This window comes from Taudactylus pleione, unplaced genomic scaffold (assembly GCF_031769625.1).
Source record: "Taudactylus pleione unplaced genomic scaffold, aTauple2 ptg000317l, whole genome shotgun sequence".
In the NCBI taxonomy this organism is placed as follows: Eukaryota; Metazoa; Chordata; class Amphibia; order Anura; family Myobatrachidae; genus Taudactylus; species Taudactylus pleione.
In genome coordinates, this window is record NW_028284718.1 from 5,439,468 (window position 1) to 5,449,448 (window position 9,981).

General features: G+C 32.0%; 1 non-coding gene across 1 annotated transcript; it reads left to right on the forward strand.

The window, feature by feature from the left end:
- Window positions 1-267: 267 nt before the first annotated feature.
- TRNAP-UGG (transfer RNA proline (anticodon UGG)) lies at window positions 268-339 on the forward strand. Its single transcript has one exon. It is a non-coding gene; the product is annotated as a tRNA-Pro (tRNA).
- The last annotated feature ends 9,642 nt before the right edge of the window (window positions 340-9,981 follow it).

The window sequence follows — 9,981 nt, forward strand, 5'->3', positions numbered from 1 at the left end:
TCAAACTGCTAAAATTATTTGTAAGTACTTATCTGCACATAGCATGTGACATGTCTTGGGTTTTATCCATCAGAAAAACTCTGCTTCTCATCATAAAACTTTGCACAGCAATTTCCAAGCAAGTATACTTAGAAAAATATTGACTATTAGGAAACATTTTATTTATGCTAATATTTCCTCCTTGTATACATTAGTGACTGCTTTAAAAGAATACCATTTTCACATAAAAACAGTTAAGAAATCAAATAAACCACACTTATTTCAGTTGGCTCGTTGGTCTAGGGGTATGATTCTCGCTTTGGGTGCGAGAGGTCCTGGGTTCAAATCCCGGACAAGCCCTCTATTTGTTTTGTACAGTACATCTCATGGTTTATATATATCTGATTTTCTCAATTGGCTAAGTCAATAGCATCAACTGAGTTTTGTTTTTGCCATACTCCCAATAGAATTTGTACATACTTATGAATCTTGCCTTCATCATTTTTCAATTGCCTTTCTTCTATTTATGCATGATTTACACATAGCTTTTGACAAGTCTTGGGTTTTATCGATCAGACAAGTCCAAACTCTGTAGCCATTTTTAAATCTTGTCACTGCACTTTCCAAATAAGTACACAAAGAAAACTATCAATAGAATCTTACGGAAACATTTTAGTTGTTCTAAAAATAAGAGCATACTTATTCAAATTTCAACTGTATTGTGGTATATTAGGAAAACTGCAGGTTCCCTACTGTCTAGATAGCTTTGAAAGTTTTAAAAGAATAGTCTCATTTTGAAACACAAAAAGTTCAAAAATGAAATTGCAAGGTTTTCTTTTGCCTTTCTTCTGTGTCTGGAAGCATAATTTGTAAATTGCATATGACAAGTCTTTAGCTTCGTCCAGGAGAGAAGTCCAAACTCTGTAGGCACTCACAAATCTTGTCCCTGCACTTTTCCTATATGCATACTTAGAAAACTATCTACTGGACCATAAGGAAATATTTTATTTATTCTACAAATTCATTTTTACATAAATGTATATGGTGTTTTTAAAAACAAAAAGCTATTTTCTTTAAATCAATTGAAAAATCAATAGAAAAATGTTCAGGTAGGTGGCTTGTTTGTCTAGGGTTATGATTCTCGCTTAGGGTGTGAGAGGTCCCAGGTTCAAATCATGGATGAGCCCAAATTTTCAGATTCTTTGACATAGTTCCATTATCTTATTGAAGTCAATTTCCTGAGTAAAATCTTAAACTGAATATTATTTTTTAAAAACTCTCAAAATAGATTGGATTTACTTATTTGCAGAATTGAATTTTGTTTTATGTCAAACTGCTAATATTATTTGTAAGTACTTATCTGCATATAGCATGTGACATGTCTTGGGTTTTATCCATCAGAAAAACTCAGCTGGGCATCATAAAACTTTGCACAGCAATTTCCAAGCAAGTATACTTAGAAAAATATTGACTATTAGGAAACATTTTATTTATGATAATATTTCCTCCTTTTATACATTAGTGACTGCTTTAAAATAATACAATTTTCACATAAAAACAGTTAAGAAATCAAATAAAATGTGCTTACTTGATGATTCTATGACTCTCACTTTGGGTGCGAGAGGTCCCGGGTTCAAATCCTGGACGAGCCCAACTTTTCAGATTCTTTGACATGGTTCCATTATCTTATTGAAGTCAATTTCCTGAGTGAATTTCAACTGAATGTTGTTTTTTCAAAACTCTCAAAATAGATTGGATTTACTTATTTGCACAATTGAATTTTGTTTTTTTTGTCAAACTGCTAAAATTATTTGTAAGTACTTATCTGCACATAGCATGTGACATGTCTTGGGTTTTATCCATCAGAAAAACTCTGCTGGTCATCATAAAACTTTGCACAGCAATTTCCAAGCAAGTATACTTAGAAAAATATTGACTATTAGGAAACATTTTATTTATGCTAATATTTCCTCCTTGTATACATTAGTGACTGCTTTAAAAGAATACCATTTTCACATAAAAACAGTTAAGAAATCAAATAAACCACACTTATTTCAGTTGGCTCGTTGGTCTAGGGGTATGATTCTCGCTTTGGGTGCGAGAGTTCCCGGGTTCAAATCCTGGACAAGCCTTCTATTTCTTTTGTACAGTACATCTCATGGTTTATATATATCTGATTTTCTCAATTGGCTAAGTCAATAGCATCAACTGAGTTTTGTTTTTGCCATACTCCCAATAGAATTTGTACATACTTATGAATCTTGCCTTCATCATTTTTCAATTGCCTTTCTTCTATTTATGCATGATTTACACATAGCTTTTGACAAGTCTTGGGTTTTATCGATCAGACAAGTCCAAACTCTGTAGCCATTTTTAAATCTTGTCACTGCACTTTCCAAATAAGTACACAAAGAAAACTATCAATAGAATCTTACGGAAACATTTTAGTTGTTCTAAAAATAAGAGCATACTTATTCAAATTTCAACTGTATTGTGGTATATTAGGAAAACTGCAGGTTCCCTACTGTCTAGATAGCTTTGAAAGTTTTAAAAGAATAGTCTCATTTTGAAACACAAAAAGTTCAAAAATGAAATTGCAAGGTTTTCTTTTGCCTTTCTTCTGTGTCTGGAAGCATGATTTGTAAATTGCATATGACAAGTCTTTAGCTTCGTCCATGAGAGAAGTCCAAACTCTGTAGGCACTCACAAATCTTGTCCCTGCACTTTTCCTATATGCATACTTAGAAAACTATCTACTGGACCATAAGGAAATATTTTATTTATTCTACAAATTCATTTTTACATAAATGTATATGGTGTTTTTAAAAACAAAAAGCTATTTTCTTTAAATCAATTGAAAAATCAATAGAAAAATGTTCAGGTAGGTGGCTTGTTGCTCTAGGGTTATGATTCTCGCTTAGGGTGTGAGAGGTCCCAGGTTCAAATCATGGATGAGCCCAAATTTTCTGATTTTTTGACATAGTTCCATTATCTTATTGAAGTCAATTTCTTGAGTAAAATCTTCAACTGAATATTATTTTTTAAAAACTCTCAAAATAGATTGGATTTACTTATTTGCAGAATTGAATTTTGTTTTATGTCAAACTGCTAATATTATTTATAAGTACTTATCTGCACATAGCATGTGACATGTCTTGGGTTTTATCCATCAGAAAAACTCTGCTGGTCATCATAAAACTTTGCACAGCAATTTCCAAGCAAGTATACTTAGAAAAATATTGACTATTAGGAAATATTTTATTTATGATAATATTTCCTCCTTTTATACATTAGTGACTGCTTTAAAATAATACAATTTTCACATAAAAACAGTTAAGAAATCAAATAAAATGTGCTTACTTGATGATTCTATGACTCTCACTTTGGGTGCGAGAGGTCCCGGGTTCAAATCCTGGACGAGCCCAACTTTTCAGATTCTTTGACATAGTTCCATTATCTTATTGAATTCAATTTCCTGAGTGAATTTCAACTGAATGTTGTTTTTTCAAAACTCTCAAAATAGATTGGATTTACTTATTTGCACAATGGAATTTTGTTTTTTGTCAAACTGCTAAAATTATTTGTAAGTACTTATCTGCACATAGCATGTGACATGTCTTGGGTTTTATCCATCAGAAAAACTCTGCTGGTCATCATAAAACTTTGCACAGCAATTTCCAAGCAAGTATACTTAGAAAAATATTGACTATTAGGAAACATTTTATTTATTCTAATATTTCCACCTTGTATACATTAGTGACTGCTTTAAAATAATACAATTTTTACATAAAAACAGTTAAGAAATCAAATAAAACAGGCTTATTTCATTTGGCTCGTTGGTCTAGGGGTATGATTCTTGCTTAGGGTGTGAGAGGTCCTGGGTTCAAATCCAGGACGAGCCCTCTATTTCTTTTTTACAGTGCATCTCATGGATTATATATATCTGATTTTCTCAATTGGCTAAGTCAATAGCATCAACTGAGTTTTGTTTTTGCCATACTGCCAATAGAATTTGTACATACTTATGAATCTTGCCTTCATCATTTTTCAATTGCCTTTCTTCTATTTATGCATGATTTACACATAGCTTTTGACAAGTCTTGGGTTTTATTGATCAGACAAGTCCAAACTCTGTAGCCATTTTTAAATCTTGTCACTGCACTTTCCAAATAAGCACACAAAAAAAACTATCAATAGAATCTTACGGAAACATTTTAGTCGTACTAAAAATAAGAGCATACTTATTCAAATTTCAACTGTATTGTGGTATATTAGGAAAACTGCAGGTTCCCTACTGTCTAGATAGCTTTGAATGTTTTAAAAGAATAGTCTCATTTTGAAACACAAAAAGTTCAAAAATGAAAGTGCAAGGTTTTCTTTTGCCTTTCTTCTGTGTCTGGAAGCATGATTTGTACATTGCATATGACAAGTCTTTAGCTTCGTCCATGAGAGAAATCCAAACTCTGTAGGCACTCACAAATCTTGTCCCTGCACTTTTCCTATATGCATACTTAGAAAACTATCTACTGGACCATAAGGAAATATTTTATTTATTCTACAAATTCATTTTTACATAAATGTATATGGTGTTTTTAAAAACAAAAAGCTATTTTCTTTAAATCAATTGAAAAATCAATAGAAAAATGTTCAGGTAGGTGGCTTGTTGGTCTAGAGTTATGATTCTCGCTTAGGGTTGCGAGAGGTCCCAGATTCAAATCGTGGACGAGCCCAAATTTTCAGATTCTTTGACATGGTTCCATTATCTTATTGAAGTCAATTTCCTGAGTAAAATCTTAAACTGAATATTATTTTTTAAAAACTCTCAAAATAGATTGGATTTACTTATTTGCAGAATTGAATTTTGTTTTATGTCAAACTGCTAATATTATTTGTAAGTACTTATCTGCATATAGCATGTGACATGTCTTGGGTTTTATCCATCAGAAAAACTCAGCTGGGCATCATAAAACTTTGCACAGCAATTTCCAAGCAAGTATACTTAGAAAAATATTGACTATTAGGAAATATTTTATTTATGATAATATTTCCTCCTTTTATACATTAGTGACTGCTTTAAAATAATACAATTTTCACATAAAAACAGTTAAGAAATCAAATAAAATGTGCTTACTTGATGATTCTATGACTCTCACTTTGGGTGCGAGAGGTCCCGGGTTCAAATCCTGGACGAGCCCAACTTTTCAGATTCTTTGACATGGTTCCATTATCTTATTGAAGTCAATTTCCTGAGTGAATTTCAACTGAATGTTGTTTTTTCAAAACTCTCAAAATAGATTGGATTTACTTATTTGCACAATTGAATTTTGTTTTTTTTGTCAAACTGCTAAAATTATTTGTAAGTACTTATCTGCACATAGCATGTGACATGTCTTGGGTTTTATCCATCAGAAAAACTCTGCTGGTCATCATAAAACTTTGCACAGCAATTTCCAAGCAAGTATACTTAGAAAAATATTGACTATTAGGAAACATTTTATTTATGCTAATATTTCCTCCTTGTATACATTAGTGACTGCTTTAAAAGAATACCATTTTCACATAAAAACAGTTAAGAAATCAAATAAAACAGACTTATTTCATTTGGCTCGTTGGTCTAGGGGTATGATTCTTGCTTTGGGTGTGAGAGGTCCTGGGTTCAAATCCAGGACGAGCCCTCTATTTCTTTTGTACAGTGCATCTCATGGATTATATATATCTGATTTTCTCAATTGGCTAAGTCAATAGTATCAACTGAGTTTTGTTTTTGCCATACTCCCAATAGAATTTGTACATACTTATGAATCTTGCCTTCATCATTTTCAAATGCCTTTCTTCTATTTATGCATGATTTACACATAGCTTTTGACAAGTCTTGGGTTTTATCGATCAGACAAGTCCAAACTCTGTAGCCATTTTTAAATCTTGTCACTGCACTTTCCAAATAAGCACACAAAGAAAACTATCAATAGAATCTTACGGAAACATTTTAGTTGTTCTAAAAATAAGAGCATACTTATTCAAATTTCAACTGTATTGTGGTATATTAGGAAAACTGCAGGTTCCCTACTGTCTAGATAGCTTTGAAAGTTTTAAAAGAATAGACTCATTTTGAAACACAAAAAGTTCAAAAATGAAATTGCAAGGTTTTCTTTTGCCTTTCTTCTGTGTCTGGAAGCATGATTTGTACATTGCATATGACAAGTCTTTAGCTTCGTCCATGAGAGAAGTCCAAACTCTGTAGGCACTCACAAATCTTGTCCCTGCACTTTTCCTATATGCATACTTAGAAAACTATCTACTGGACCATAAGGAAATATTTTATTTATTCTACAAATTCATTTTTACATAAATGTATATGGTGTTTTTAAAAACAAAAAGCTATTTTCTTTAAATCAATCGAAAAATCAATAGAAAAATGTTCAGGTAGGTGGCTTGTTGGTCTAGAGTTATGATTCTCGCTTAGGGTTGCGAGAGGTCCCAGATTCAAATCGTGGACGAGCCCAAATTTTCAGATTCTTTGACATGGTTCCATTATCTTATTGAAGTCAATTTCCTGAGTGAATTTCAACTGAATTTTGTTTTTTCAAAACTCTCAAAATAGATTGGATTTACTTATTTGCAGAATTGAATTTTGTTTTATGTCAAACTGCTAATATTATTTGTAAGTACTTATCTGCACATAGCATGTGACATGTCTTGGGTTTTATCCATCAGAAAAACTCTGCTGGGCATCATAAAACTTTGCACAGCAATTTCCAAGCAGGTATACTTAGAAAAATATTGACTATTAGGAAATATTTTATTTATGATAATATTTCCTCCTTTTATACATTAGTGACTGCTTTAAAATAATACAATTTTCACATAAAAACAGTTAAGAAATCAAATAAAATGTGCTTACTTGATGATTCTATGACTCTCACTTTGGGTGCGAGAGGTCCCGGGTTCAAATCCTGGACGAGCCCAACTTTTCAGATTCTTTGACATGGTTCCATTATCTTATTGAAGTCAATTTCCTGAGTGAATTTCAACTGAATGTTGTTTTTTCAAAACTCTCAAAATAGATTGGATTTACTTATTTGCACAATTGAATTTTGTTTTTTTTGTCAAACTGCTAAAATTATTTGTAAGTACTTATCTGCACATAGCATGTGACATGTCTTGGGTTTTATCCATCAGAAAAACTCTGCTGGTCATCATAAAACTTTGCACAGCAATTTCCAAGCAAGTATACTTAGAAAAATATTGACTATTAGGAAACATTTTATTTATGCTAATATTTCCTCCTTGTATACATTAGTGACTGCTTTAAAAGAATACCATTTTCACATAAAAACAGTTAAGAAATCAAATAAATCACACTTATTTCAGTTGGCTCGTTGGTCTAGGGGTATGATTCTCGCTTTGGGTGCGAGAGGTCCCGGGTTGAAAACCCGAATAAGCCCTCTATTTCTTTTGTACAGTACATCTCATGGTTTATATATATCTGATTTTCTCAATTGGCTAAGTCAATAGCATCAACTGAGTTTTGTTTTTGCCATACTCCCAATAGAATTTGTACATACTTATGAATCTTGCCATCATCATTTTTCAATTGCCTTTCTTCTATTTATGCATGATTTACACATAGCTTTTGACAAGTCTTGGGTTTTATCAATCAGACAAGTCCAAACTCTGTAGCCATTTTTAAATCTTGTCACTGCACTTTCCAAATAAGTACACAAAGAAAACTATCAATAGAATCTTACGGAAACATTTTAGTTGTTCTAAAAATAAGAGCATACTTATTCAAATTTCAACTGTATTGTGGTATATTAGGAAAACTGCAGGTTCCCTACTGTCTAGATAGCTTTGAAAGTTTTAAAAGAATAGTCTCATTTTGAAACACAAAAAGTTCAAAAATGAAATTGCAAGGTTTTCTTTTGCCTTTCTTCTGTGTCTGGAAGCATGATTTGTAAATTGCATATGACAAGTCTTTAGCTTCGTCCAGGAGAGAAGTCCAAACTCTGTAGGCACTCACAAATCTTGTCCCTGCACTTTTCCTATATGCATACTTAGAAAACTATCTACTGGACCATAAGGAAATATTTTATTTATTCTACAAATTCATTTTTACATAAATGTATATGGTGTTTTTAAAAACAAAAAGCTATTTTCTTTAAATCAATTGAAAAATCAATAGAAAAATGTTCAGGTAGGTGGCTTGTTGGTCTAGGGTTATGATTCTCGCTTAGGGTGTGAGAGGTCCCAGGTTCAAATCATTGATGAGCCCAAATTTTCAGATTCTTTGACATTGTTCCATTATCTTATTGAAGTCAATTTCCTGAGTAAAATCTTCAACTGAATATTATTTTTTAAAAACTCACAAAATAGATTGGATTTACTTATTTGCACAATTGAATTTTGTTTTTTGTCAACCTGCTAAAATTATTTGTAATTACTTACCTGCACATAGCATGTGACATGTCTTGGGTTTTATCCATCTGAAAAACTCTGCTGGGCATCATAAAACTTTGTACAGCAATTTCCAAGCAAGTATACTTAGATAAATATTGACTATTCGGAAATATTTCATTTATGATAATATTTCCTCCTTGTATACATTAGTGACTGCTTTAAAATAATACTTTCACATAAAAACAGTTAAGAAATCAAATAAAACGTGCTTACTTGATGATTCTATGACTCTCACTTTGGGTGCGAGAGGTCCCAGGTTCAAATCCTGGACGAGCCCAACTTTTCAGATTCTTTGACATGGTTCCATTATCTTATTGAAGTCAATTTCCTGAGTGAATTTCAACTGAATGTTGTTTTTTCAAAACTCTCAAAATAGATTGGATTTACTTATTTGCAGAATTGAAATTTGTTTTTTGTCAAACTGCTAAAATTATTTGTAAGTACTTATCTGCACATAGCATGTGACATGTCTTGGGTTTTATCCATCAGAAAAACTCTGCTGGGCATCATAAAACTTTGCACAGCAATTTCCAAGCAAGTGTACTTAGAAAAATATTGACTATTAGGAAATATTTTATTTATTCTAATATTTCCACCTTGTATACATTAGTGACTGCTTTAAAATAATACAATTTTTACATAAAAACAGTTAAGAAATCAAATAAAACAGGCTTATTTCATTTGGCTCGTTGGTCTAGGGGTATGATTCTTGCTTAGGGTGTGAGAGGTCCTGGGTTCAAATCCAGGACGAGCCCTCTATTTCTTTTTTACAGTGCATCTCATGGATTATATATATCTGATTTTCTCAATTGGCTAAGTCAATAGCATCAACTGAGTTTTGTTTTTGCCATACTGCCAATAGAATTTGTACATACTTATGAATCTTGCCTTCATCATTTTTCAATTGCCTTTCTTCTATTTATGCATGATTTACACATAGCTTTTGACAAGTCTTGGGTTTTATTGATCAGACAAGTCCAAACTCTGTAGCCATTTTTAAATCTTGTCACTGCACTTTCCAAATAAGCACACAAAAAAAACTATCAATAGAATCTTACGGAAACATTTTAGTCGTACTAAAAATAAGAGCATACTTATTCAAATTTCAACTGTATTGTGGTATATTAGGAAAACTGCAGGTTCCCTACTGTCTAGATAGCTTTGAATGTTTTAAAAGAATAGTCTCATTTTGAAACACAAAAAGTTCAAAAATGAAAGTGCAAGGTTTTCTTTTGCCTTTCTTCTGTGTCTGGAAGCATGATTTGTACATTGCATATGACAAGTCTTTAGCTTCGTCCATGAGAGAAATCCAAACTCTGTAGGCACTCACAAATCTTGTCCCTGCACTTTTCCTATATGCATACTTAGAAAACTATCTACTGGACCATAAGGAAATATTTTATTTATTCTACAAATTCATTTTTACATAAATGTATATGGTGTTTTTAAAAACAAAAAGCTATTTTCTTTAAATCAATTGAAAAATCAATAGAAAAATGTTCAGGTAGGTGGCTTGTTGGTCTAGAGTTATGATTCTCGCTTAGG